The 27159-nt window shown below is 39.5% G+C and overlaps 1 protein-coding gene across 2 annotated transcripts in view; it reads right to left on the reverse strand.

The window, feature by feature from the left end:
* The window catches only part of EYA4 (EYA transcriptional coactivator and phosphatase 4), a 121566-nt gene extending 95390 nt beyond the window's left edge, over positions 1-26176 (reverse strand). For both annotated transcript variants that reach the window (XM_075864307.1, XM_075864308.1), the window contains exon 1: positions 26133-26176. The gene's annotated coding sequence lies outside the window, so the exon portion shown is untranslated. The remainder of the gene's footprint in view (positions 1-26132) is intronic.
* Positions 26177-27159: the final 983 nt, after the last annotated feature.

Consider the following 27159-nt stretch of genomic DNA (forward strand, 5'->3'; position numbering starts at 1 on the left):
TGCCAAACTGCAACTCCAAACATATCCTGACAGCCACATGCTGGTAGTTGTAGTGGAGACGATGGTTATATATTATGATCACTAATTCAGAATACTGTATGTCATTCAAGAGCAATATGCTGAGCTTGGGTAGTGACATGAAAACTACTTATGTTGACAAGACGTAAAATTACAAGCTGCATATACTTTATAAAGGTGTAACTTGAAGCTATTGGGCCCAATGCAAAATGTATAACAGGACCTTTCATGATGTCTTCTTATGTGGCAGAGAGGCCATTGAGACCCCTCAGGCATCAGCACTCTGCTACCTCTGCACCCCCTATAGTTACACTCTTGTACAGGACATTTAGGAAAAATAATACGTTTTGTACCTTGAAGTTATCATTAATTAAAAATAACCAAATAACAGTGCTTTGTACCACATAATAGAAACGCTTGTTTCAAAGTGCAGCTTTTAAAACAAAAAGAGTTGGATTTATCAGGGTATTTTTGCCTCTCTATTAAAAACATCCTGCAGTTCTGAACCCCTTCCCGCACTGCACTATACTATTATGGCACAGGGACGGCACGGGCTATGGAGCTGTGCCTGCACCATTCATAGCGGGTGTCAACTGTATGTTACAGTTCACACCCTGCTGCAATGGCCAGGATCAGAGTTGACTCCGATCCCAGTCGTTTAACCCAACAGATGCTGTAGTCAATACTGACCCTGGCACCTGAGTGGTTTTACAGCGGGATGAGGCTCCCTCTGTAAGCCAACGACCCCTATGTGACACAATCGCGTGGTGACGATGAGTTGCCATGGCAGCCCGGGGCCTTACAATGCCCACATAAATGGTATTGCCGCATCTGTTACTACTCCTACTATAAAATGTACATGTTATTTATCCTGCAAGGTAAACGTTGTAAAAAATAAATAAAGAAATAAAGAAATGCCAAAATAGCTTTTTTTTATCCCTCCTGCATTGCAAAAACAGGAATAAAAAGTGATCAAAATGTTGTATGTACCCCATAATTTTTTTAATGAAAACGATAAGTTATCCTGTGAAAAACAAGTCCTTATAATACTACGTCAACAGAAAAATAAAAATGTTATGGCTCTTGTGACGACACAAAAACGAATTATGTTGTCGAAGAAAGTATTTTTATCGTGCAAAAGTAGTCAAACTTAAAGAAACTATATAAATTTTGCACAGCTGTAATTATAATTACCCACAGAGTAAAGTTAACATATTATATATAATGTACTGTAAATGGCCTAAAAAAAAAAACAACTATGGCCGCATTGCAGGTTTATTTTCATTCCCTCTTAAAAATAATAATAAAAGTTATACAAAACATTATTTGTACCCCATGGTGCTATTCAAAAATACAACTGATATAATGCAAAAACAAGCCCTCATATGTCTACGTCGACGAAAAAATCAAAGTTATGAATGGAGATGAAAAAAGGAAAAAGTTTCCGCAGCTTTAAGGCTCAAAATACTGTAGGCCGGTTCTTTAGGGTATGTGCACACGATGGGAGGCTTTTACGGCTGAAATGACAGACTGTTTTCAGGAGAAAACAGCTGCCTCGTTTCAGCCGTAATTCCTCCTCCTCGCATTTTTCGAGGCTTCTCTGACAGCCTTAAATTTTGAGCTGCTCTTCATTGAGTTCAATGAAGAACGGCTCAAACTACGTCTGAAAGAAGTGTCCTGCACTTCTTTTGACGAGGCTGTATTTTTACGCGTCGTCGTTTGACAGCTGTCAAACGACGATGCGTAAATGACAGGTCGTCTGCACAGTACGTCGGCAAACCCATTCAAATGAATGGGCAGATGTTTGCCGACGTATTGTAGCCCTATTTTCAGACGTAAAACGAGGCATAATACGCCTCGTTTACGTCTGAAAATAGGTCGTGTGAACCCAGCCTAAGAGGTTTACTGTATTACGGACTGTACAGACTCTCAGTACATTTGCCATGTGCGAGACAGTAAATGGCAAATCATACTTTCACCTTTCACTTTGGCTATAGAAAGAAGCAGAATCATATTAAAGGTGTTGTCCAGAATTTCTAAAAAGCAACGCAAAGAACTGAAATCTACTAATGTACTCAACGAAGTCACTGAGCGATGACCTTTGAGACCATGCTATGGATTTTAGGCCTCATTCCCACGACAGGGTTTCCTGGCCGGGTGCCGGCCGTTCATAAATCGGCCGGCACCCGGCTGCATTAGGAATAATAGACCCATAATGGGGCTATTCACACGACCGATTTTTTGACGGCCGGGACAACCTGCCGTCAAAAAATAGGACATGCTCTATCTTCGGCCGGGTACCCGGCCGCCTGGCTCCCATAGCAGTCTATGGGGCCGGGTAATACACGACCATCACCGGGATGTGCCCCGAGTGATGGCCGGGTTTTCCGGCGCTTGCACTCTATCTCCTCCTCCTCACAGCGCAGAGTGCATGTGAGGAGGAGGAGTTGATGCCATTCTGACGAATGGCATCGTGGTACACGGTGTGGCAGGGCCGGGGTGTACAGCAGGTGGAGGGAGCGCTGCGCTGGCTCCCTTCCCCTGCTTGTTTTAAAAGCGCCCTGGCCCGGTGACACCTTCGATGGCGCCGCTAGCAGCTGCTGCTACTAATGCAGCAACGCCACTATAGCAGAGCAGGGAGGTATCTCCCCGCTCTGCTATGTGCTAGCCGCACTTTAGCTCCTTGAAGGAGCGGAATCCCCGTGTGTTCGGGGATTCCGCTCCTGGACAGAGCGCTTGATGTCTCTGTCCATATCTGGGCAGTGACATCAGGGGAAACTCCTGAAGCGGAATCCCCGAACACATGGGGATTCCCCTTCAGGAGTTGCCGCTGATGTCACTGTCCAGATCTGCCCGGCCCGGCACGGATGCAAAACTTTATGCAAACCGGCCGGGCAGAATGGCCGATTTTACAGGCCGGCACTCGGGCGCGACCCGGTCGTGTGAATAGTTTATTGCTGTGCTACAATAAGATGAAGAAGAGCTGAATGTCTAATTTAGTTTTTTTTCGTTATTGCCACTGTGGTTATAAACCAATGCTAATACATTTATTTTAACGGTTGTAGTTATGTATTATGTATTTGTTGCCGATAAATGTGAAATGTACAATTTCTTATAACTATCCATGTTAATAATAGTAGTAGTAGTAGTAGTAGTAGTAGTAGTAGTAGTAGTAGTAGTAGTAGTAGTAGCAGTAGTAGTAGTAGCAGTAGTGGTAGTAGTAGTAGTAGTTGTAGTAGTAGAAGTAGTAGTAGTAGTAGTAGAAGTAGAAGAAGAAATAGTATATTAATTCAGTTTAAAGTCATGAAAGTATAAAAATCACAACATGCAATTACCACATTGGAAAATGTAATGCACAATGGGTTGCATACACGCACCATAAAACACAGCAAATTCTGACAAGTAGCCTGTGCAGCCTGCAGCTGCACAGGGGCCCAGAAAAGGTCAGGGGCCCATTCTGGCCATAAGGGATTTTAAAAGACGTATCCTGCTTCTCTTGCCCCTTCCCACTACTTACACTCTCCACAGGTCTCTCATATCTCTTAGGGTATGTTCACACGATGAGAGGCATTTACGTGTGAAAAGACAGACTGTTTACAGCTGCCTCGTTTCACACGTAAATGCTCCTCCTCGTAATTTACGAGGCGTCTGAGACGCTCGTAAATCTTGAGCTGTGCTTCATTGAGTTCAATGAAGAACAGCTCAAATTACGTGGCAAAGAAGTGCCCTGCACTTCTTTGCCGAGGCAGTCCATTTACGCGTCGCGTAAATTACAGGTTGTCGAAACAGCCATTTACGCGATGCGTAAATTACAGGTTGTCTGCACAGTACGTCGGCAAACCCATTCAAATGAATGGGCAGATGTTTGCCGACGTATTGCAGCCCTATTTTCAGACGTAAAACAAGGCATAATACGCCTCGTTTACGTCTGAAAATAGGTCGTGTGAACCCAGCCTTAGACCACCAGGGATGTCACTTTGAATTCCTTCACTGCTCTAGACCATCAGGGATGTTACCCATCACTGCAGGGGAAATGAAGACTATCTAGCCATTTTCCAAAGGGATAACAGCAAAAAATATTATTTTAGGGTATGTTCACACGGCCTATTTTCGGCCGTTTTTTGGGCCGTAAACGCCAGAAAAACGGCCGAAAGATCGGAAGCAGAACGCCTCCAAACATCTGCCCATTGATTTCAATGGGAAAATGGCATTCTGTTTCTACGGAGTGTTTTTCGCGGCGTTTTTTTATGTGTACAAAAACGACCGCGAAAAAGAAGTGCAGGACACTTCTTGGGATATTCTTGGAGCCGTTCTTCATAGACTCTATAGAAAAAAAGCACCAAAAACGGCCGTAAAAAACACCGGGAAAAACGGCACGAAGATCGCGAGTGGCACAAAAAAAATCTGAAAATCAGGAGCTGTTTTCTCTTGATAACAGCTCCGTATTTTGAGACGTTTTTGCTCACTGCGTGTGAACGTACCCTAACAGTTATTCATTTTAAACATGAAAAGCTCTAAGTTGTGGGTAGGCTGGAGCAAGGGTGTATACATTTTGGATAGGAGCCCCAAGTTGTCTCTGTCCGCCCCCAGATAAATTACAAAACTCCAGAACATTACACATTTATATCGAACATCACATATTCATAGATTGAGTCTGGTCAAGCAGTGAACCGTAGGATTCTTGGTGAGCCCATCTTCTGACGCAACTAAAAATCCACATGATCTGGATCTGTACAGTTGGTGTTGTTTGTGGAGCCTCAGAAACATTTCCTTTTGTTGACCCCAGAGGTACCCCAGTTCAACACTGGATTGGTGAATTTAAACATCAACCACATGCAATTGGTAACATGGGCTCACAACTCTAAGATATGCTACTAATATTTGCAATAAAACCCATAAAACTCTTCAGGTAATTGAAGTCATGAATTTACTGTTGATTATTGTGGAAACTGTAAAAAGTTGATGTAAAGTGCAATGCATGGCTCAAGCTGATGGTTGTATGAAAACCATATACCCTACATACTGTATACAGGGGGATACCTTTTTAAACAACTATCTATTTTCCTCTGCAAATAAAAAAATGAAATTGAATTTTTAGAAAACTAGTTCTTAAAATCCTAGCTCTGTCCATAGCCCAAAATACTACATCCTACTTAGGATGCAAAGAACGAACACTTTAAAAATGGATGAAATGACGCTTTAATTCATTGAGTCTATATTGTATTTAATGCTTGATAAAGTATTCCTAGCGCTGGCTGTCACTAATCCTAAAGTAGTAAGCAGTAGAAAATATCACAAAAACATTGAAGGTTTCCCAGTTCAGTCATTCTTAGACGACGTTTAGACAGTACAATACATGTGATTGTTTTTTTTTTGTTTTTTTTTCTAAAACGGTGTGTAAATCAGAGCATGCTGCGGATTCACAAATCTGCGAGACTCTCATTCTTTTGTGGAAATGCTGTGGATTTTCACTGGGGATTTCATCACTTGCATTGCATAGGGTAAAATCTACAGAAAAATCTGCTACATTTCTTGATCATTTGCTTTCTTAGTGCAAAATGAATTCAATCATTGGGAACTACAAAGTTGTAACATTTTTCTCGAGTAATCCCGCTTTGAGGAAACACAATTGCAAACCAGAAAACATTGAACAGTTATCTTTACTGAGAATATAACTGTTGCTACGATGTCATACAAACATTAGGTTACGACAAGTATTAATGGTTATAACACTTCCAGTGGTACAAATAACTATTTTTCAAAAACAAACTTCTTGCACAGGTCTCAATTCGTCTTTAAGAGGCCGCACACCAACTGTGTTACTCTACACAGCTCTCCGTGATTTCGGCCTACCCCTGCACTTCACACCAAAGCAGTCTCCACTTCAGTTCCGAACAAGCTTCATTCACTGCCCGGCATCCACCTCAGTAGCTGCAGACTTCAGCCCTCTGCTGCCTCCCTGCTCTTACTCATCTGATCTCTAATAACAGGTCACCCTGTATTCTACGCGGTTCTACCGCTCACTCCACTCCTGGGCTATAAAACACTCCCATATATCGCCGCTCCTTATCTCTCCTCCTACCAGCGTTGTGGCGCAACGTATCGGCATCACGATGCTCCCTCATTTGCCAGCACTAGGCACTTCTAAGACCTGTTGGCTCCAACCCCTTTGTCTGTCACTGTTCCGACCACTTCCCTCCTTAATGACAGCACAGTATGATTGCAGCGTCTCAGAGTATAACGGCCTGCCTCTCAATGAACCTGAAAGGCAAAAACACAGAACAGCAACTTATCTACAACTCATCTGGCGCCTGGACAGACTCTTAACGGGCCAGGTAATTTTACATAAAGGATTCTATCTACATAAAGGATACTTTGCACAGTCCATAGGCTGTAATAGGGGAAGGGACATTTAGTTCATCCTCCTTACAAAGGTAGTGGGAGATACCAGCAGGGCGGGGGAAGAGGTTGTACAGCAGGGCAGGAGCAAAATTACAAAAGGGAGCCGAGCACCCACGGCAAAGTTTCAGGAGACGGAGGAGGATCACAAAAGTTTGTATTACACTGTGAATAGGTGTAAATAGGGAGGAGAGCTCACATTGCAGAATCTGCAAGAGGAGGGGGGGGGATTACATCCTCCTTAGCATCAGTGTCTGCAGAGTTGAGAGAAGATTATACAAGGGGTGTATCAGTATTTATAGAAGTGGTAAGTATTACAGGAATGAAGCTGTGCTACCACATGAGATAGTGAAGGCAGCAGCATCCTGCACTCACAGAACTCACATCCAGAATGTATTACAGGGAGGGACATGCCCACATGAGAAAAGTCTGAAACTAGGATAAGGTTGGCAACATATCAGAGTGTCTGAAAATTAATGATTTAATTTCAATTAAATGGGGATAGAGCATCAGTACTACACACAATCCATGATCACAAGAGGCACTGTCCATGGGAAAAAAAGCTGACCCTTTATTGGAAACGTATACATCCCTTTAATTTTTAAAGTTTATTTTTAGAATCAAATGCTATTTAACAACTTTCTATCATAAGAAAGACTAGTAGGTTTCTCTTCTAGATGTACTTCAGGGATAGAGGAATCCAAGAAGTCTTGTGCTTATTGTCCCTATTAACTTTAGCGTTTCAAGTTAGAGGTATATTTTCTTAATTTGTTCCTTAAATTAATGACCGGGCCTGAAAAGACCTTAATGACCAGCTCAATTTTTCTGTTTTTGCCTCTCTGCGTTTCAGCAGCCATAACTTTTTTATATTTTCATTGACGTGGCTCTATGAGGCCTTGTTTTATGCGAGAGAAATAGTATTTTTTTTTTCCCACAGTTTGGGGGTAAAAAATTTTTTTTTTACGGCGTGAATATAGGAAAAAGCGATTCTCGGAATAGTTTTTTTTGTTTATTTTTTATCCCATTCACGCTTCACGCTAAATAACCCATTAGATTAATTCTTCAGGTTATTACGGTCGTGTAGATACCTAATATGCGTAGGTTTTTTGTTTTTATTTAGTGTAGGGGCAATAAAATGTATTTAATGCAAAATAAAGACTCTTTTTGGGACTTTTTTTATTTATTTATCTGTTTTGTTACTTTTTTTTTTTTTAATCCCATCAAGGGATAACTTTATTTGTAACTTTATTTTTTACTTGTAATGTATTAGCATACTTCTGTACACTAATACATTACACTGTGTCACTATGACACAGGCTGCTGATCGGGCAGCACATAGTGTGCCCGAACAGCAGGCACATGGAACAGACAGCCCTGGGGTCCTTTGTAGGTCCCCAGGGCTGACTGCAGAGGGATTCCCCATTTTTTGATCGCATCACTGGAATCCCGGTGATGCGACCAAAGAGGGGAATTCCCTTTGATCTTGCCGCGGTCACGGACCGCGGTAATCAAAGGGTTAAACAGCTGGGGTCCGACTGTGTGCCGACCCCAGCTGTGTTCAGGAGGCTGCTCTAAGATCAGGAGCTGTTAGTAAGGGTATGTTCACACGGCCTATTTACGGACGTAAATCGGGCGTTTTTGCCCCGAATTACGCCCGAAAATAGCGCCTCAATAACGCTGACAAACATCTGCCCATTGAAAGCAATGGGCAGACGTTTGTCTGTTCACACGAGGCGTATATTTACGCGCCGCTGTCAAAAGACGGCGCGTAAATAGACGCCCGCGTCAAAGAAGTGACCTGTCACTTCTTTGGCCATAATTAGAGCCGTTATTCATTGACTCCAATGAATAGCAGCGCTAATTACGCCCGTAATTGACGCGGCGTTCAAGCGCCTGCACATGCCGGTACGGCTGAAATTACGGGGATGTTTCCAGGCTGAAACATCCCCGTAATTTTAGCCGTTACAGACGCCCTCGTGTGAACATACCCTAACAGCTCCTGCTTAGAGGATGAGCGCTCACACGAGCGCTCATCAGCCTAATCTACAGCAACGCCAAAAGACGTCCCTGTAGACTAAGCACCTGCACTGCCTGACGTCAAAAGACAGTGGGCGGTCGGGAAGCTGTTAAAAAATCTGATTCAAATAAATGACTACTGCATTCTCTACTGTTTTGCCTACTCCTAATGGCTTTCATATATTCTATCTTCTGCCTTAACTACATATACAGTATATTAGTCACAAGAAAAGACATTCAAAAACGTAGTGTTTAATTCAAACGTGTATAATGACGGTGTATTGTTCCTATGAGTCTTTACAATGGTCCATTACATCACATATAATATACAAGTCCTAGTGTATATACCCAAAAACTCTTAATATAGGATATGAGTAAACAAGTTCTATGCACAAAGAAAAGTGTGGCAATTATTGAGAGTAATAACAACATAAACCACTAGAGAGCGCTTCAATACTACAAAATGTAGTTAGTTCTTAAGACTGTTTATGTACATTTTTCTCTATGAGTCAAAAAATACACAGTTTTGACTATGAACAACATATATAGTGATCAGTTTAATAAGTAGGTAAAAAAAATACATTGGGGCACAAAATGTGCAAAATCTAGTGTACATTCTGGGCACCCCAAATTTATTATGTGGTTTAGACACTTTTTGCACCTTCCTAGACAGTTTTGAAAAGTATCTAGAAAAAGGGGCATGGCAAACATGAGTTGTAAAATGCGCCAGATTTGTTAATGGTGTGCGCCATATTTTTTGGTGCAAAATATTAATGTAAAGTACACCAGGCATGATGTGGCATAAGGAAGAGAAAAGTGTCTAGCAAGATGCACCAAATTTACCACATAGTGTGCTTTACTGTGATCAATTTGGCAGAGTTTCTGCCTTTCTGGTCTAGTTTTATACTTTCTATACTGTCTGTCTAAGACACCGTTAATAAACCTCCCCATCCCCTGTTTACACTGCCGAGAAGTGACCATTATTCTGGCCGCATAAAAAGTTTAATCAGGCGAAAAACAAGCAATTTCTCGTCTGCTGACTGATCGCTGCCCTGTTTACACAAGGCAATGATGAGGAACAAGCGTTCGAATGAACGCTCATTTGCCCAAACATTGGCCGCGCAATAGGTCCATTAAAAAAATCTGTTCGGTCTTCAATAGCAAAGTAAGTTCCAGACATTGAGTATTGTTTTGAGATACATCCCATTACAATGACTGGGTAAAAATGTAAAGTCTGAATACAAACACCCACAAAGTAAAACACAAAGGGAAAAATGGGTTTAAAGGTCTTTACAGTTTCCTGGCATCAAAAAGTCACAAAATTATAAGGAGCATAATATTTGCACTATAATTTGCAACTTTTTATTCTTTAGAAATAAATGGGCGGTTATTAGTGGGAGGGGCCACTGGGGCCCGTAAGACTTGCTATAATTTATACCAGAAACTCGCGTGAATTATAGTGGAAATCTACAAGAGCTTGTGGTGCACAGACAGCCGAAGATGCGCCAAATTTCTTAAGGGGTGTATGCCTATTCATAAATTTGTAGAATCTTATTTGCCCCAAAGTCTAAAAACTTTAATGTAATTACAGTAAAAGGAATTTCATTGAAAATATTTAATTGGCCATATATTAATAAATCAGAAAGAAAGGAAACCATATTAATTGTCACTTTTAACCCCTTTCTATCCCATGACAAACATTGAAGTCATGGGAACTATGTAGTTTCCATGAAATGGCGTCAACGTACATCATAGTGATGGCACAGGAGCTGTGTATTATACAATTGTCATCATGCTCTAACGGTTGGGATTGGAACTCAATGACCATGGCATCTAAGTGGTTAAACAGAAGGAGGGGCTCCCTCTGTCACCCTATTGGCCCCCTTACATGATGCATTTTCGGGCTGCGGATGGATTGTCATAGCAGACAGGGGCCTAATAAAAGTCTCCTAGGTATGCCATCTTAGTACACCTATTAGGCCCTGCCAGACAGAAACTGCCAGGCAGGCATAATACTCTGCAATATGGAAGTATTGCTGTGTATTATATGAGCAATCAGGCTTAGAGATTTCAAGTCCCCTAGTGGGAATAAACCCACCCCCCAAAAAAAATAAAAATAACAGATAAACAAAATATTTAAAAATATTAAGAAAAAAAACTTTTTCCAATATAAAATGCTTTATAGTGTATGAAAAAAAAGTACATATAATAATTAGCAACACTTTCGTAACAACCCGAACAAAACAATTATCACATTATTTATGTCGCATGGTCAACAATCTCATTTTTTTTTATAAAAAGCAATGCTAGAATTGCTGTTTTTTGCTCATACGATGTAATCGCTATCTCCGGTAGCCCCATGGAAATTGAATGAAGCGGTGACTGAGCATGCGCAGTCCTGCTCCATTAACATAGGGCACTCCAGGAGCACCATTCTTGAGAGCGGTGGGTGTCCTAGCAGTAAGACTCCCACTGATCTCACCTAAATTCTCAGACCTCACCATAAACATGACAAGTGTGCATGTTTATGCAATAGGTGATAGGGAGACAAGCTGCTTCCAGACACTTCTGGCAGTGGCTTATATCCTGGAAGAAAAAAGATTGAGCAAGCAATAATCCAACATGCCTGATCTTCTTTTCCCTCAGCATTTATTATCAGGGTACAGTTGAGCAGTTGGAATCTGACATTAATCTAGAGCAGGGGCAGCTGTAGACTAAAGTGAAATTTTAGTTAGTAGATATGGTTCTACTTATATACAGTATTTGACATAGCCTCTAGAGATGAGCGAATCTATTCTACACAAATCAAATTCTATGGAGTTTCTCAAAAGTTTTGGATTTTTGCTAATCCGAAACTTTTGGGATTCATCCCACATGAATCGCTCAAAATGGCGGCTGCCATTCTACAGTTCAGAAGAGACAAGAAGACAGAAAAGAAGGTTCACATGACCTCGGGTGGCAGTCTGGTGGGCTTCCCCGTAATGCTTTGCAGGCAGCCCTCCCTCTAGCACAGCCAATCACGAGGTGTATAGGTGATGATTCAGTGGATGACAGTCATATGAGTCATAACCATTATAAACAGCCCAACCAGGGAATGCTGGTGCCTTGTGGCTGGGGAAACAGACAGGATGCCAGACAGAGAGTGAGAGATAGTAAAAGAATAGAAAAGGAGAAAAGAATAGAAAATAAACAGTAGTGTTTAGATTTATATTAATTTGATAGATAGTTTTTACATGGTGATAGGAGTGTGTAAGGCAGCCACAGGCAGCCATTGCTGTGAGTAAATGCTGCTACAGCTATACAATTCTTACAGTAATTTTTGAATCACCAATCTTTATCATATTATTCACAAATGTTTTTCAATAATATTAATCCTGGTGCTGATAAAATGTGGCTGCCTTCTGAAACAGACGTCACGGATGTAATGTCACTCATTGTTTTACATATATCTAATAGTAATAGAGCCACCAAAAATTAGCATATTGTTCTGTGTCAAGCATTTATTCAGCGCCGTTGTATTGCAGTCTGTGTCTAAGTGCCATTATTTTTTTTTCAAATAAATAGATTTTAACCCCTTAAGGACATGACCAATTTGCATTTTCTTATTTTCGTTTTTTCCTCCCCACCTTCCAAAAAGCCATAACTTAATTTATTTCTTTGTCGACATAGCCATATAAGGGCTTGTTTTTTGTGGGACAAGTTGTAGTTTTTCATGGCACTATTTATTGTACCGCATAATGTACTGGGAAGCTGAAAAAAAATATTTGTGTGGTGAAATGGACAAAAAACTGTGATTATGCAATTTTTTGGGGGGTTTTGTTTTTACGGCGTCCATCAGGCAGTAAAAACTACATATTCCCATTATTATACAGGTTGATACTATTATAACGATACCGAATTTATATGTTTTGTTTTATGTTTTACCACTTTTAAAAAAATAAAACTATTTGCTAAAAAAAAAAAATGTTTTGTGTCACCATATTGTGAGAGCCATAACTTTTTTATGTTACATTAATTTAGTGGTGTGAGGGCTTACATTTTGCGGGGCGAACTGTAGTTTTCACTGATACCATTTTGGGGTACATGCGACTTTTTGATCACTTTTTATGAAACAAAAAATTCAGAGCTAAGGTAAACAAAAAACAGCAATTTGCATGTTTTATATATATATTTTTTTTTCACCAAGTGGGTTAAACAACGCTCTTTTGTGGTAGTTCAGACTTTTATGGACGCAGCTATACCAGTTCTGTTAACATTTATTTTTTTAACATTGCTTTAGGGTAAAAAAATGGGAAAAGTGTTTTTTTTTAACTTTTAATACTATATTTTTTTTTTTGGAACATAAAAAAAAACTTCTTTCAACTGTTTCTTACCTTTTTTATTAGTCCCCCTAGGGGACTTGAACCACGGATCGTTGGATCACTTGCATGATATACTGCAATACTATTGTATTGCAGTATATCGTGATTCTGTCAGTTTTCCAGAGACCTTCATTAGGCCCCCAGGCTGCCATGACAACTATTGTCACCAGCTGATTGAATCGCGTGTGGGCGCGATGGCGTTTATGAGGGGGTGCCCCACTGATTCTAACAATGTAAAGGGAATGTGTCGCTAGAATTATTATTATTTTTTTGTTTTTAGTTAAACAGTTAGTATATACATGATTATACATTGTTCACATTTTTTTAATTTTTTCACAAGTCAGGAAATATTATAAATTAGATTCTAATTTATAACATTTCCATGTGCTGGTCACTAGAGGGAGCAATTCCCAAAATTGCAGCATTGGCATGTGGTAAAGCAACCACATTGCTTTATGCTGCAAAATTTGAGAAGACACACTCCCTCTAGTGTGCTCAATTAATCCCCCTCCTTTATCCTGGCTAGTGCCAGGAGAAAGGAGGGGATTGAATGTTCAAACCTCCTACACTGTGTGCCACCATTTTTTGAGCGAATGCACAGTGTAGTAGGCTTACATACAGTGGTAATCACACACTAAAACACGAACATACACAAATATAACTTACCTGCTCCTGCCGCCGCCGCTGCCGCCGCTCCCTCCGGTCCGTCCGCTCCCTCCGCTCCTAGTGCTTGCTTCTGAACACATGTCCGGAAGCCGCGACCGGAAGTAGTCATCTTACTGTCCGGCCGCGGCTTCCGGTCCAAATGAAAATGGCGCCAGATGTCGCTCGGCCGAAGACCTTCCTTTTGGACTGTGTGGGAGCCGCGCATGCGCCGTTTCCACACAGACGGCGTACACCATAGTGAATGGAACGGCTCCCGTTCGCATTCTCTATGGGGATGTATGTGCCGTATTCCATCTCTGTATGTGTCGTTAATCGACACATACAGAGATGAAAAAAAAGATGGCAGCCCCCATAGTGAAGTAAATGTTAGAAAAAAAAAGTAAAACACAAACACACAAATAAATAAAATGTATTTTAATAAAACACTAAAAGCGAATTGATCTAAAAAAATATTTTCCGCGACATCTGTCCTTTAAATGTCGCGGTCGCGATTGACCATCGCATTTAAGGTGTTCAATGGGCGAAATCAAAGTAATCTTTGACTCTGCCTGTTGCAGTGTGGTGTCAGCTGTATAACACAGCCATTACCCACTGAGTATGGAGCGAGCTCAGCCCATGAGCCCGCTCCATACTTCCCCTTTATGGCTGTCACGTACTAGTACGTAACATGTCGTTAAGGGGTTAATTTAATTTTGACCTCTGGTGCTGATAGAGTGCATCTGCCTGCTGATACAGACATCACGGCCATGCTAATAATAGTGCCACAAAAAATTGCCATATTAGTCTGCGTCATGCAGTTACACAGCACCGTTATGCATCAGTCTATATCCAAGTGCCAATTTTTTTTCATCTGAATATAATAAAAAGGCATTGCATGTTCACTTTCTGGGGCGATTGGACACAGACACTGGCACATGTATATATATGTATATTTGGAAAGCGACGTCAGGGGGTATCTGTAGGAGAGGAATCACAGAATCAGGGGCTCCCAGAGGGATTTCGCTCCTACACGGAGCTATAATAGTGCTATCTACAGGAAGGGGGTGCTATTTAGGGGGAGAGGCGCTATCTACAGGGGGATTGGGGCTATCTACAGGGGATGATGCTATCTACAGGGGATGGTGCTATCTGCAGGGGGTGGCGCTAACTGCAGGGGGTGGTTCTAACTACAGGGGGTGGTGCTATCTACAGGGGGGATGGTGCTGTCTACGGGGGGTGGCGCTATCTGCAGGGGGTGGCACTATCTACAGGGGGTGTGCTATATTCAGGGGGTGTAGCACTATCTACATGGGCACTGTGGCATTATATGGGCACTACCTGCAGGGGACGATGTGGCGCTATCTACATGGGCACTATGTGTGGCACTATGTGCTCACTATCTACAGTGGGAACTGTGGCACTATGTGGGCACTGTGGCACTGTTTAGGCTGGGTTCACACGAGCACATTAACGTCCGTAATGGACGGACGTATTTCGGCCGGAAGTCCCAGACCGAACTCAGTGCAGGGAGCCGGGCTCCTAGCATCATAGTTATGTACGATGCTAGGAGTCCCTGCCTCTCTGCAGGACAACTGTCCCGTACTGTAATCATGTTTTTCAGTACGGGACAGTAGTTCCACGGAGAGGCAGGGACTACTAGCATCGTACATAACTATGATACTAGGAGCCCGTCTCCCTGCACTGAGTTCGGTCCGGGACTTCCGGCCGAAATACGTCCGTCCATTACGGACGTTAATGTGGTCGTGTGAACCCAGCCTTACAGTGGGCACCATCTTTGTGGGCACTGGCACTATCTACAGTGGGCAATGTGGCAAAATCTACAGGGGTATTGCGGCACAATCTACATGGGCACTGTGGTGTTTTTAGGTGGCTGGGACAAAAAAAACCTAACTAATAAAATTCATCCATTTTTTTTTAACCTCCATGAAAAACGGATGGCAAATGGCGGTTAAAAACGGTCAGACGGCCAGGAAATGGATTGAAATTTTGAGACACACTAATGTGTTGATCCGTTGGTAACTGCCCTTTTTTTCACGTGGTGTGAATATAGCCTTTTTGCGCTCTCTTCACTCTCCCCTCACAGCGATCCAGTGTGGCAGAGAGAGAAGTAAACTAATTGTTACAGAACTGTACAGCATATATATATATATATATATATATATATATATATATATATATATATATGCTGTACAGTTCTGTAACAATTAGTTACATATTAATTACATATATACTGTATATATATATATATATATATATATATATATATATATATATATATATATATATAAAATATAGATAAATATACAGTGGATATAAAAAGTCTACACACCCCTGTTAAAACGCCAGGTTTTTGTCATGTTACAAAATCAGTCCAAGATGAATAATTTCAGAACTTTGTCCACCTTTAATGTGACCCATAATCTGTACAATTATTTAGAAAAACAAACTGAAATCATTTAGAGGGCAAAAATAAAAATAACAAAACTACAATAATGTGGTTACATAAGTGTGAACACCCTCTTTTAATTGGGAATGTGGTTGTGTTCAGAATTAGCCAATCACATTTAAACTCATGCTAAATAGTAGTTAGTACACACCTGATATTATTTAAAGTGACTCTGAGTAACCCCAAATAAAGTTCAACTGTTCTATTAGGATTTTCCTGACATTTTCTTTGTTGCATGTGACAGCAATAGCCATGGTCCGTAAAGAGCATACAACACATCAAAGGGATCTGATTGTGAAAGGCATCAGTCAGGAGAAGGGTACCAAATAATTTCCAAGGATTAGACATACCATGGAACACAGTGAAGACGGTCATCAAGAAGTGGATTACAATTGGCACAACAGTGACATTAATAAGAACTGGACGTCCCTCAAAACTTGATGAAAAGACAAGGCGAAAATTGGTCTGGGAGGCTACCAAGAGGCCTACAGCAACATTAAAGGAGCTGCAGGACTTTCTAGGAAGGTACTGGTTGTGTAGTGCATGTGACAACAATCTCCTGTATTCTTCATATGTCTGGGCTGTGGGGTAGGGTGGTAAGACGGAAGCCTTTTCTAACAAAGAAAAACATCCAATCCCGGCTATGTTTTGCAAAGACTTACATCAAGTCTGCCAAAAGCATGTGGGAAAACGTGTCTGATCAGACCAAGGTTGAACTTTTTGGCCATAATTCCAAAAGGTATATTTGGCGCAAAGCCAACACTGCACATCACCAAAAGAACACCATCCCCATAGTGACGCATGGTGGAGGCAGCATTATGCTTTTACGGCTGTTTTTCTGCAGCTGGAACTGGGGCTTTAGTCAAGGTGAAGGGAATTATGAACAGTTCCAAATACCAGTCAATATTGGCACAAAACCTGCAGGCCTCTGCTAAAAAGCTGAAGATAAAGAGGAATTTCACCTTTCAGCACAACAACGACCCAAAGCATACCTCCAAATCAACAAAAGAATGACTTCAACAGAAGAAGATCAATGTTTTCGAATGGCCCAGCCAGAGCCTAGGCCTGAATCCCATTGAAAATCTGTGGGGTGACCTGAAGAGGGCTGTACACAGGAGATGCCCTCACAATCTGACAGATTTGGAGCACTTTAGCAAGGAAGAGTGGGCAACAATTGCCAAGTCAAGATGTGCCATGCTGATAGACTTCTACCCAAAAAGACTAAATGCTGTCATAAAGTCAAAGGGTAATTTAACAAAGTATTAGTTTAAGGGTATGCATATTTATGCAACCACATTATTTTTGTTCTTTATTTTTATTTTTCCCCTCTAAATGATTTCAGGGTTTTTTTCAATATAATTATACAGATTATAGGTGACATTAAAGATGGAAAAAGTTCTGAAATTATTCATATTGGACTGATTCTGTAACGTGACAAAAACCTGGCAATTTAACAGGGATTGTGTAGACGTTTTATATCCACTGCATATAAAAAAAATACAAAAAGTTTTTTTTCTCACATTTTTTGTGATTTGTCTGCTCATTAAAAATTTAAAACATGGAATTAATTAAACTAGAAAATGAAAGACTCATAAGTCTTGTGAAAAACAAAAAATAGTTGTGATATTTAAAATGGTTGCAAAGATATTATTGTTTAACCCCTTAATGACCGGCCTATTTTAGACCTTAATGACCAAGCTATTTTTTAAGTTTTTCCATCCTCGCATTCCAAGAGCTATAACTTTTTTATTTTTGCGTCGACATAGCTGTATAAGGTTTGTTTTTTTTTGCGGGACAAGTTGTATTTTTTAATAGCACCATTTTGAGGTACATATTATTTATTGATTAACTTTTATGAACTTTTTTTGGAGGGGGAATAGAAAAAAATCTGAAATTTTGCCACTCTTTTTTGCGTCTTAAATCTACGCCGTTTACCGTGTGGTATAAATAACACAATAACTTTATTCAGCGGGTTGTTACGATTGCAACGATACCAAACTTGTATAGATTTTGTATGTTTTACTACTTTTACACAGTAAAAACGCTATTTTTTTACAATTATTTGTTTTTGTGTCTCCATATTTGAAGAGCCGTAACGTTTTTATTTTTTCGCCGATGCGGTTGTATGAGGGCTTTTTTTGCGGGAAGACGTAGTTTTTATTGGTACCATTTTGGAGTAGATGCGACTTTTTGATCACTTTTTATCACATTTTTTTTAAAGTCAGGATTCACAGAAAATTTTTCCGTCGTTTTTTGTTACATTTTTTACGCCGTTCACCGTGCGGGTTAAGTAATGTAATAGCTTTATAGTCGGTGTATTTTTTTTATTTTGTTTTTTAATACTAAAGCAGTTTGTAAGGGGAAAAAGTGGGTTTTTCATTTTTTTTTCACATTTTTTTTATTAACTTTATTAAACTTTTTTTTTTTTACTTTTTTACTAGTCCCACTAGGGGACTTTAATATGCGATTCTCAGATCGCTATTATAATACACTGCAATATTTTTGTATTGCAGTGTATTACTGCCTGTCCGTTTAACACTCAAAATTCAGTTTGGAATGTGTGAACTCCCCCTAACTTTAATGGAACCCCTGCTTTTGCATGCTCCTAAAGAAGAATGCTGATACTGCTAATGCTGATGCTGCTCATAAATAGTTAAATCTAGGTAAATGCATGTGTACAACCTGGAGGATATCACCTTAGAAGCAATGGAATTTTATTTTGGTATTATATTTGCATAAGACAAAAACATCAAACAAGTCTAGCGAGTTGCACCACATTTATCACTCTGCATGTGCCTTTCTGATACATCTGGAATCTGTGAACAACATTTTTATGTAAACAGATAATTAAAGTTTTACAATTATTACTACTTTAATTGTAAGAATTATTCTATGTTATTATTGTTGTATATTTCATGTTTTGTTAAGGTTATTTTTTGTAGTTTTTAAAAAAAAAAATATCAAAAGGAAAAGTCTGGTTGTGCAAGAAAATGTCGTGCCAGGGACTGCAGCAAATTTACAGATGGGCATGCAACTTTTTATTCTTTTAGTGCTTGGGTGACTTTAACAAAGATAAAAAGTATGAAACAGCCTTAAGATAAAAAAACTTCTTCCTTGGAGTGCTGCTAAATGTGGACCAAAGAAACGTGAAGTCAGGCTACAATAGAACTGGATGAAGTCCTCAATGGGAGGTTGAAACGTGTAAGGAATCCAGTTCTTCACAGCTTTTGTAGCCTGGACTTCATGTTTCTCTGGGCCACATATGGCAGTGCTCCTAATAAGAAGTTTTTCTATTGTTTCTTTCATACATCATTTATATATTGGGATACACCTCAATGTCGATGCCCACTGTCAAATTCAGGACTTTGCAGCCATGGTCACCTTAAAAATAATTCTCCACAAGCAAAATACTGAGTGGTGCCAGCACACATGGACAACTCATATAGGTCCACATTGTTCTTATTGTTTGTAATCTGTGTAACAGCATCGGTCCTGACGATATTTCCATAGATGAGCACTCTATGTATCTATGTATCTAAATCTATTACAGCGAATCATTAATAAACACAATAAACAGAAAGCGTAATGAATCCAAAAAGCAAAATAACAGCAATAGTCTTACTCCACCTGCTCATTTTCATGATTGCATACCTTTATTCTTATAAGGGGGGGTTTATGAAAAGTCAATGACCATAAACCAGGCTCTATGAGGTTGCACGCAGTGCTATACATGATTTAATTTTACAGTTAATATTATATAGTAGCTATTACTTATTCTGAGAAGTGGTGATACATAATACTCCTGCTGACACAGACTATTCTCTTTCCAATGCCTACATTATCAGTATACAGTTATACTAAAAGGTTTATTAGTATATGTTAGGAAAGTGCTATAATTGGCAAATTTTCCTTGCATTCTCACTGAGGTTGTGACTTCTAAATATCATTTTGTGAAGAGAATAATTGCTAATGGATCTATAAAGAAACTCTAAACCTAGCACATCTTTTTCCCAACAAAATAACTCCAATTTTAACCCCTTAACAATGGCCAATTCGCCTTTTCACGGCGGCCATTAAGGATACTTATGTCAGAGCGCCGTCTTTTCACAGAGCTTTGACATAAGCCTGGCACGGGTGTCCTGTGCCAGCTAAAGCGGGTGTCGGGCAGGCTAAAGACAGCCGGACACCTGCACTAACAGGCGGGATTGATTTCAACATCGATCTCACCCGTTTAACCCCTTAGATGCGGCGCTCAATATTGAGCGCCACATCCAAGTGGTTTTGGAGGGAGGGTGCTCCCTCTCTCACCACATCGGCACCATGCAATTGCAATAGCAGGGTGCCAATGGCTTCTATGGCAGCCGGGGGCCTAACGAAGGCCCCTAGGTCTGCCTGTAGCGAGTGCCTGCTAAGCCATGCCTGAAGCATGACCTAGCTGGTGCCTGTCAGTTTTACGCTGGCAGGGAATAATACACTGCAATACAGAAGTATTGCAGTGTATTATAAGAGCGATCAGAAGATCGCATAGTGAAGTCCCCTAGTGGGACTAAAAATAAAGTTATCATAAAGTTTAATATTGTTAATAATAAATAAATTAAAATCCAAAATAAAGAAAATTATAAACCCACTTTTTCCCTTCTAAAATAGATTAATATATTAAAAAAAAATAATAATTAAAACATTACACACATTTGGTATCGCCCTGTCCGTAACGACCCCATCTATAAAACGATTACATTATTTAACCCGCACGGTGAACACCGTAAAATATAAAAGAAAAAAACAATGCCAGAATTGCTGTTTTCTGTTCATCCTGTCTTCAAAAAAACATTTAATAAAAAGTGATCAAAAAGTTGCTCGTACTCCAAAATGGTACCAATAAAACTAGATGTCGTCCCGCAAAATACAAGCCCTCATACAACTGCATTGGAGTAAAAATAAAACAATTATGGCTCTTAAAACATGGCGACACAAAAACAAATCATTTTGAAAAAAAAGTGTTTTTACGATGTAAAAGCAGTAAAACTACAAAATCTATATAAATTTGGTATCGCCACAATCGTAATGACCCACTCAATAAAGTTATTATGTTGTTTATACCACACAGTAAACAGCGTAAATCTAAAACGAAAAAAAGTGTGGTGAAATTTATGGGGTTTTTTCTATTACCCCACCAAAAAAGTTAATAAAAGTTAATCAATAAATTATATGTACCCCAAAATAGTGCTATTAAAAAATAAAACTTGTCCCGCAAAAAACAAGACCTTATACAGCTATGTTGACGCAAAAATAAAAAAGTTATAGCTGAATATAGATGAAAAAAACGCAAAAAAATAGCTTGGTCACTAAGGTTTAAAATAGGCTGGTCAATTAGGGGTTAATCATCTTTCTGGGTACTACAATCCACCCATTCCATTTTTTACTTTAGTTGCCTGCCTTTAAACCTGCTCAAACTTTACTATGTCTTACTTTCACACTGGTGACCAAAAGTGTACGCAACATTCCATGTACGGTCTGACTAGTTATTTGTGAAGTGGTAGAATTATGATCTCATCATGTGTACCTATGCTCCTTTTGATCCCATGACCTTATTTGCCTTAGCTGCAGCAGCCAGTGTCAGACAGCTGCTGCCAAGTTTACTGTTGACTTATATTCATAAGCCCATTTCCATATGAGTTTTACCTGGTGTTTTCCCATTTAGTATGTAATGATGGCATGTATTTTCCCTTCCCAAGGGCATAACTTTACATTTATCTATGTTAAACCTCATTTTCCGGTTCTCTGTGAAAGCCTCCAATTTATCCAAATCTGTTTGTAACAAAAAATCCGTCCCTACTGTATTAATTACTTTACACAGTTTAGTATCATTTGCAAAAAAATTATATTTTACTCCAGAAGTCCTCTATAAATTCGTTAATATACTAAAAAGAATAAAATCCAATACTGACCCCGGTGGTGCCCCACTAGTAACGGTGACCTAATCTGAGTATGTACCGTTAATAACCACCCTCTGTTTTCACAATTATCCACTTGCACACATTTTCCCTCAGACCCAGCATTCTCATTTTATGTACCAACCTTTTATGTGGAACATAATCAAATGTTTGAAACAATACAGATATATGACAAGTGGTCCAATCTAGAATTTACACCCTAATAAATGCTGGTCAGATTAGTTTGACAGGACCGATCCCTCATAAACCCATACTGATATTAAGTTATAAGTTTATTTTGATTAGGATACTTCAGGATAGCATCTCTTAGAAAACCTTTAAACAGTTACCCACAATGGAAGTTAGAATTACAGGCTCATAGTTTCATCTCACTTTTTGACCCCTTTTTAAATACTGGTACTACATCTTCTATGCGCCAGTCCTGTGAAAGAATCCTTGAAGAAGCACTCCCAGCAAAAATGTTTTCGGGCCCCCTGTTTATAATTAAGATGGTTATAAAACTCACCTATTGCTTTAATCTTGTAGTTTCAGACTCCGTTCCGGGCTGCCGTTTGGTTACATGACCACCACTCTGACTAACTGAATCGTACAGTGTCTGCTGTGTGGACAGTACGTCGGTCTCTCTATTCAGTCTTATGAGAGCCTAGATGTGAGTCTAATAGGTATAAATAGAGAGACTGACTGACTGACGTCACAACTTGCTGATCCCCAACTCGGGCTGTGTTATAATTCAAATGTCGATAAAATGTATTTAGGGAGAACCTCTTTAATAAACCAATCTGGGAATGATTTATATGTTAGTCGAGACCTGGCTTCAAGAGGTATATTGGTGTCAACAGCCAATCAGACCTATAACACACTTATAACACTATACTATTATGTAACCAAAGTATTAAATAGGGACACTAAATTGGAACAATTGGATCCATCAACAGCATCTGGTCTGCTTGTTCATAGTTTCCAGATATTAGCAGGTAATTTTGTCTATGTAGCCCAGAACAAAATGAACTGAAAAATAAGTCAAAACTGTAATGAAAAGATGGAAATTTTACCAATCCATCATGAGAATAGTGGCATTTTTTTTTACTCACACAGTCCAAGGTTTTGAACAATAAATCTGATCCTCAGAAATATAATTATCACAGTTTTAGAAAGAAGCAATCAATACCTATTGCCATGGAAATGACTCCGTACTCATAGGCCATGTTCAGACTTGGCAGAGTTTTTTCGCTGCAAATGTTGGTGCAGATTTGGGGCAATTACACAACATATCTGCACCAACATTTGCATATTTGACAGGTAATTCAGACGTTGCAGATATCACAGCGGGCTTGCCACAGATTTCAGTTTTTGCATTAAAAAGGCTGAAATACGCAGTGAAATTCCGCTTCTTCTCCGCAATGGAATGAGCATGCTGCGGAGGGAAAATTCTGCACCGCAGACTAAATTCAACACAGTTATTTTCTGCAATGTCTGAACTAAGCTTCCTAAAAATGTATAGAAACAAATGTAAAAACGGCTGCTGCAGAATTCCACTGTGGACTGTCCATAGAGGAATTCAACAGCAATTCCGCCACGTCTTAATGTGCCCTTAAGCAAGTCAGCAAAGATAAACTTACGATCTGTTTACACTATTACCAAGGCTACCGTAGTGGCTCATAATGGGGTCCATGAGATTTCGATAAGTGTTAAGAAAACCACTGCAGACTACAGTATGATATTCCTACTGTCAAAAACATACATACGAGAACATACTCTAACTCATAAGTAGGTAGCATATTTATTCTGACATAGTTACATAAAGCACATCCGAGCGAGAAAAAATATATGTGAATTTGCTATTGTAAACAGAATCATGATAGCCCTCCAAATAACTACAGTGCATTGTGATAGTATTCACCCTCTTCCTGCTTTATTGAATTACAACCTGCAATTAAAATGGATTTTAAATTTGATTTTATGTAATGAACCTGACAAAATAGTCAAAATTGATACAGTGGAATAAAAAATACCTTTTAAAAAAATAGAATTAAAAAAAAAAAGTTGTGAGTGCATATTTATTCATCCTCTCTTCTATGTAACCCCTAAATAAGCTTTGGTCAAACGAATTAACTTCGGATGTCACATAATTAGTTGTATAAGGTCTCGCTGTGTATAATCAAAGTGTCACATGATCTGTCACATGATGTCAGTACAAATACACCTATTCTGAAAGACACCTAAGTCTGCAACATCACTCAGCAAGCAACATGAAGACCAAGGAGCTCTCCAAACAGGTCAGAGATGAAGTTGTGGAGAACTATAGATCACGGTTGGGCTATAAAAAAATATCTAACATTTTGAACAACCCACGGAGCACCATTAAATCCATTATAGCACAATTGAAAAAATATGGCACAACTAGAAACCTGACAAGAGAAGGTCGCCCACACAAAACTTACAAAACCGGTCAAGGAGGGAATTATTCTGAGGATTACAAAAAGACACAAACTATAACACTGAAGGAGCTCCAGAGATCCACAGCGGAGATAGAACTATCGGTCCATAGGACCACTATAAGATGTACACACCAGAGTGGGGCTTTATGGATGAGTGGCCAGAAAAAAGCCATTGCATTAAAAAAAATAAGAAAACACATTTTGAGTTCACCAAACAGCATGTGGCAGACTCTGCAAACACATGGAAGAAGGTTCTCTGGTGAGAAAACATTTAAATGTAATATTTTGGCCATAATGGGAAATTACGTGTGTGGAGCAAACCAAACACTTCCCATCACCACAAGAACACTATACCCACAGTGAAGCATGATGGCGGCAGCATCATGGTGTGGGAATGCTTTTATCTGCAGGGACTGGAAAACTGGTCAGGATTAAAGGAAAGATGGATGGCAGTAAAAACGGGGCAATTCTTAAGTAAAACTTGTTTCAGTCTGCCAGTGGTTGGAGACTGGGTCGGAGGTTCACCTTCCAGTAGGACAATGACCGTCAACATACTGCTAAAGCTACACTGGAGGGGTTTAAGGAGAAACATGTAAATGTCTTGGAATGGTCGAGTCAAAGTTCAGACCTCAATCCAATTGAGAATCTGCGGCATGACGTGAAGACGCTGTACACAACGCAGCACATCTAATTTGAAGGAGTTGGAGCAGATTTGCCTGGAAGAATGGGCAAAATCCCAGTGTCTGCATGTACTAAGCTAATAGAGACATAACCCAAGAGACTTGTATCTGTAATCGCAGCAAAAGGTGGCTGCACACAGTATTGACTTTCCGGGGTTATGGACTTTAGAAGTTCTGTGTTTTTTGTTTTGATTATTGTTTGTGTCACAGTAAAACATATTTTGCACTTTCAAAGTGGTAGATAAGTTGTGTAAATCAAATGGCACGCAGCCCTAAAACAACCGTTAGGTTCAAGGTTGTGATGCAAAAAAAAAAGAAAAAACACTAAAGGGGGGGGGGGGATACAGTCTTAAGACACTGTATCTATCTATCTATCTATCTCATATCTATCTATCTATCTCATATCTATCTATCTATCTATCTATCTATCTATCTATCTATCTATCTATCTATCTATCTATCTATCTATCTATCTATCTATCTATCTATCTATCTATCTATCTATCTATCTATCTATCTTATCTGTCTGTCTATCTATCATCTATCTATCTATCTATCTATCTATCTATCTATCTATCTATCTATCTATCTATCCCTTATAATTTCACTCAAATTACCAATATTTATTTTTGGAAAATGATTGGAATTTGAGTATTTTCTTATTTTTTACATAAAAACAATATACATAGTCAATCACACGAGTTACAGACTTTAACCTATGCTCTCATAGATGTTACATGCAGTCGACTAGGTGTTTCCAGCATCACCTCAGAATTAAAAAGAACCATTAATTTTGGATGGAGAGTTTATTTCAGCTGGGAGTTAGAGAATAACCATTCCTTCTGATGTGTAACAGGTGACAAGTTGGCAATATTGTTCCTGCAAAGTGTTTCTGCTTTTATCTCCTCCCGTCTTCTCCATTCCACTCTCGTATTAATTGTAAAAGCCATTAACACCATTAGCATGCCTGGTGTGAGTTACATTTCAAGGCATGTTCGCCTGGCCCATATGCCATACACCCAGGTCTTTCTGCCTCTGTTTTCTTTCACGCTCATGGTCCTTGGATATGATTTTGTCATGAAAGCAGCGCCACCTCCTTATAAATCACTTTTGTACTCCATCTGCTAATCGTGAAATATTTTAAAGCCAGTTACCTGGAATTTTGAGGCTCTGGAACATCTGATTCTGTGCACGGTTTCTTAACCTGTAAAAGTAAAATAACTGTTAATGACTATTATTTCACACATAATTTGATATTGATCCCAAAAAAATAAATACATATTTAAGTTATGAATATATCAAAGGGGTTTCTCATTACAAATATAGTGTGCTCACTCGGCTGTTTATGTATTTCCCACAAACTACAATGGAAACAGCCCATCTATTGGTGGCTATATCTCCTCTGGGGAAACGGGCACTTGTTCTCAGAATTGATGGAGGTTCCAGCGGTCAGTCTCCAACCAATCATACCTTCATGACATCATATGGCTATGCCACAACTGTTTATGGTGGAAGTGCCCACTTAAGTTTCAACATAGTCTGATTGGCACATATCCACCGACATAAGTATATTTAAGACATCCAAGTACAGACTGCAAGGACAGGAAAGGAAAAAAAAATAAAGTCATGAGTAGGAGAGAGGTAAGGGAAGAGGAAATAAAATGTAATTTGTTGCTGATTTCCTGCCAATGTTTCCAATCATAAACACTGTATTTAACTGCTTGCAGACCACTACCATCGTAACAATAGGCAGAGGGCCAAACCAAGACTATGTTATCTGAGGACGTCTTAATGGCATTTGTTGATTGAGGGGGCCAGGTACAGATTTTTCATCAGGGCCAAGGATCTAAGGGGCCCCATGTATGAAAACGAATATTGAAAACAACTGGAGAAACCAATCAGATAACAGCTTTTATTCTTTCAATGCAGGTCTAAAAATGAAATAAGAAATCAGATTCGCCAATATGGACAAGTCCTCTGGCTTTTGTCTCCACTATCTCTCACACATGACGCACACTTCTTTTTCATGTGATGCGCGCGCACACACACACACACACACACACACACACACACACACACACATATATATGCTCTTGACAAATATTGCTAGAACATTTTTGTTACCACTTCTGCTTTCCATTGGCATATACACAGTTCTCAATATGTTGCATTAATTAATAT

Source organism: Rhinoderma darwinii, chromosome 4 (genome assembly GCF_050947455.1).
Source record: "Rhinoderma darwinii isolate aRhiDar2 chromosome 4, aRhiDar2.hap1, whole genome shotgun sequence".
Lineage (NCBI taxonomy): Eukaryota > Metazoa > Chordata > Amphibia > Anura > Rhinodermatidae > Rhinoderma > Rhinoderma darwinii.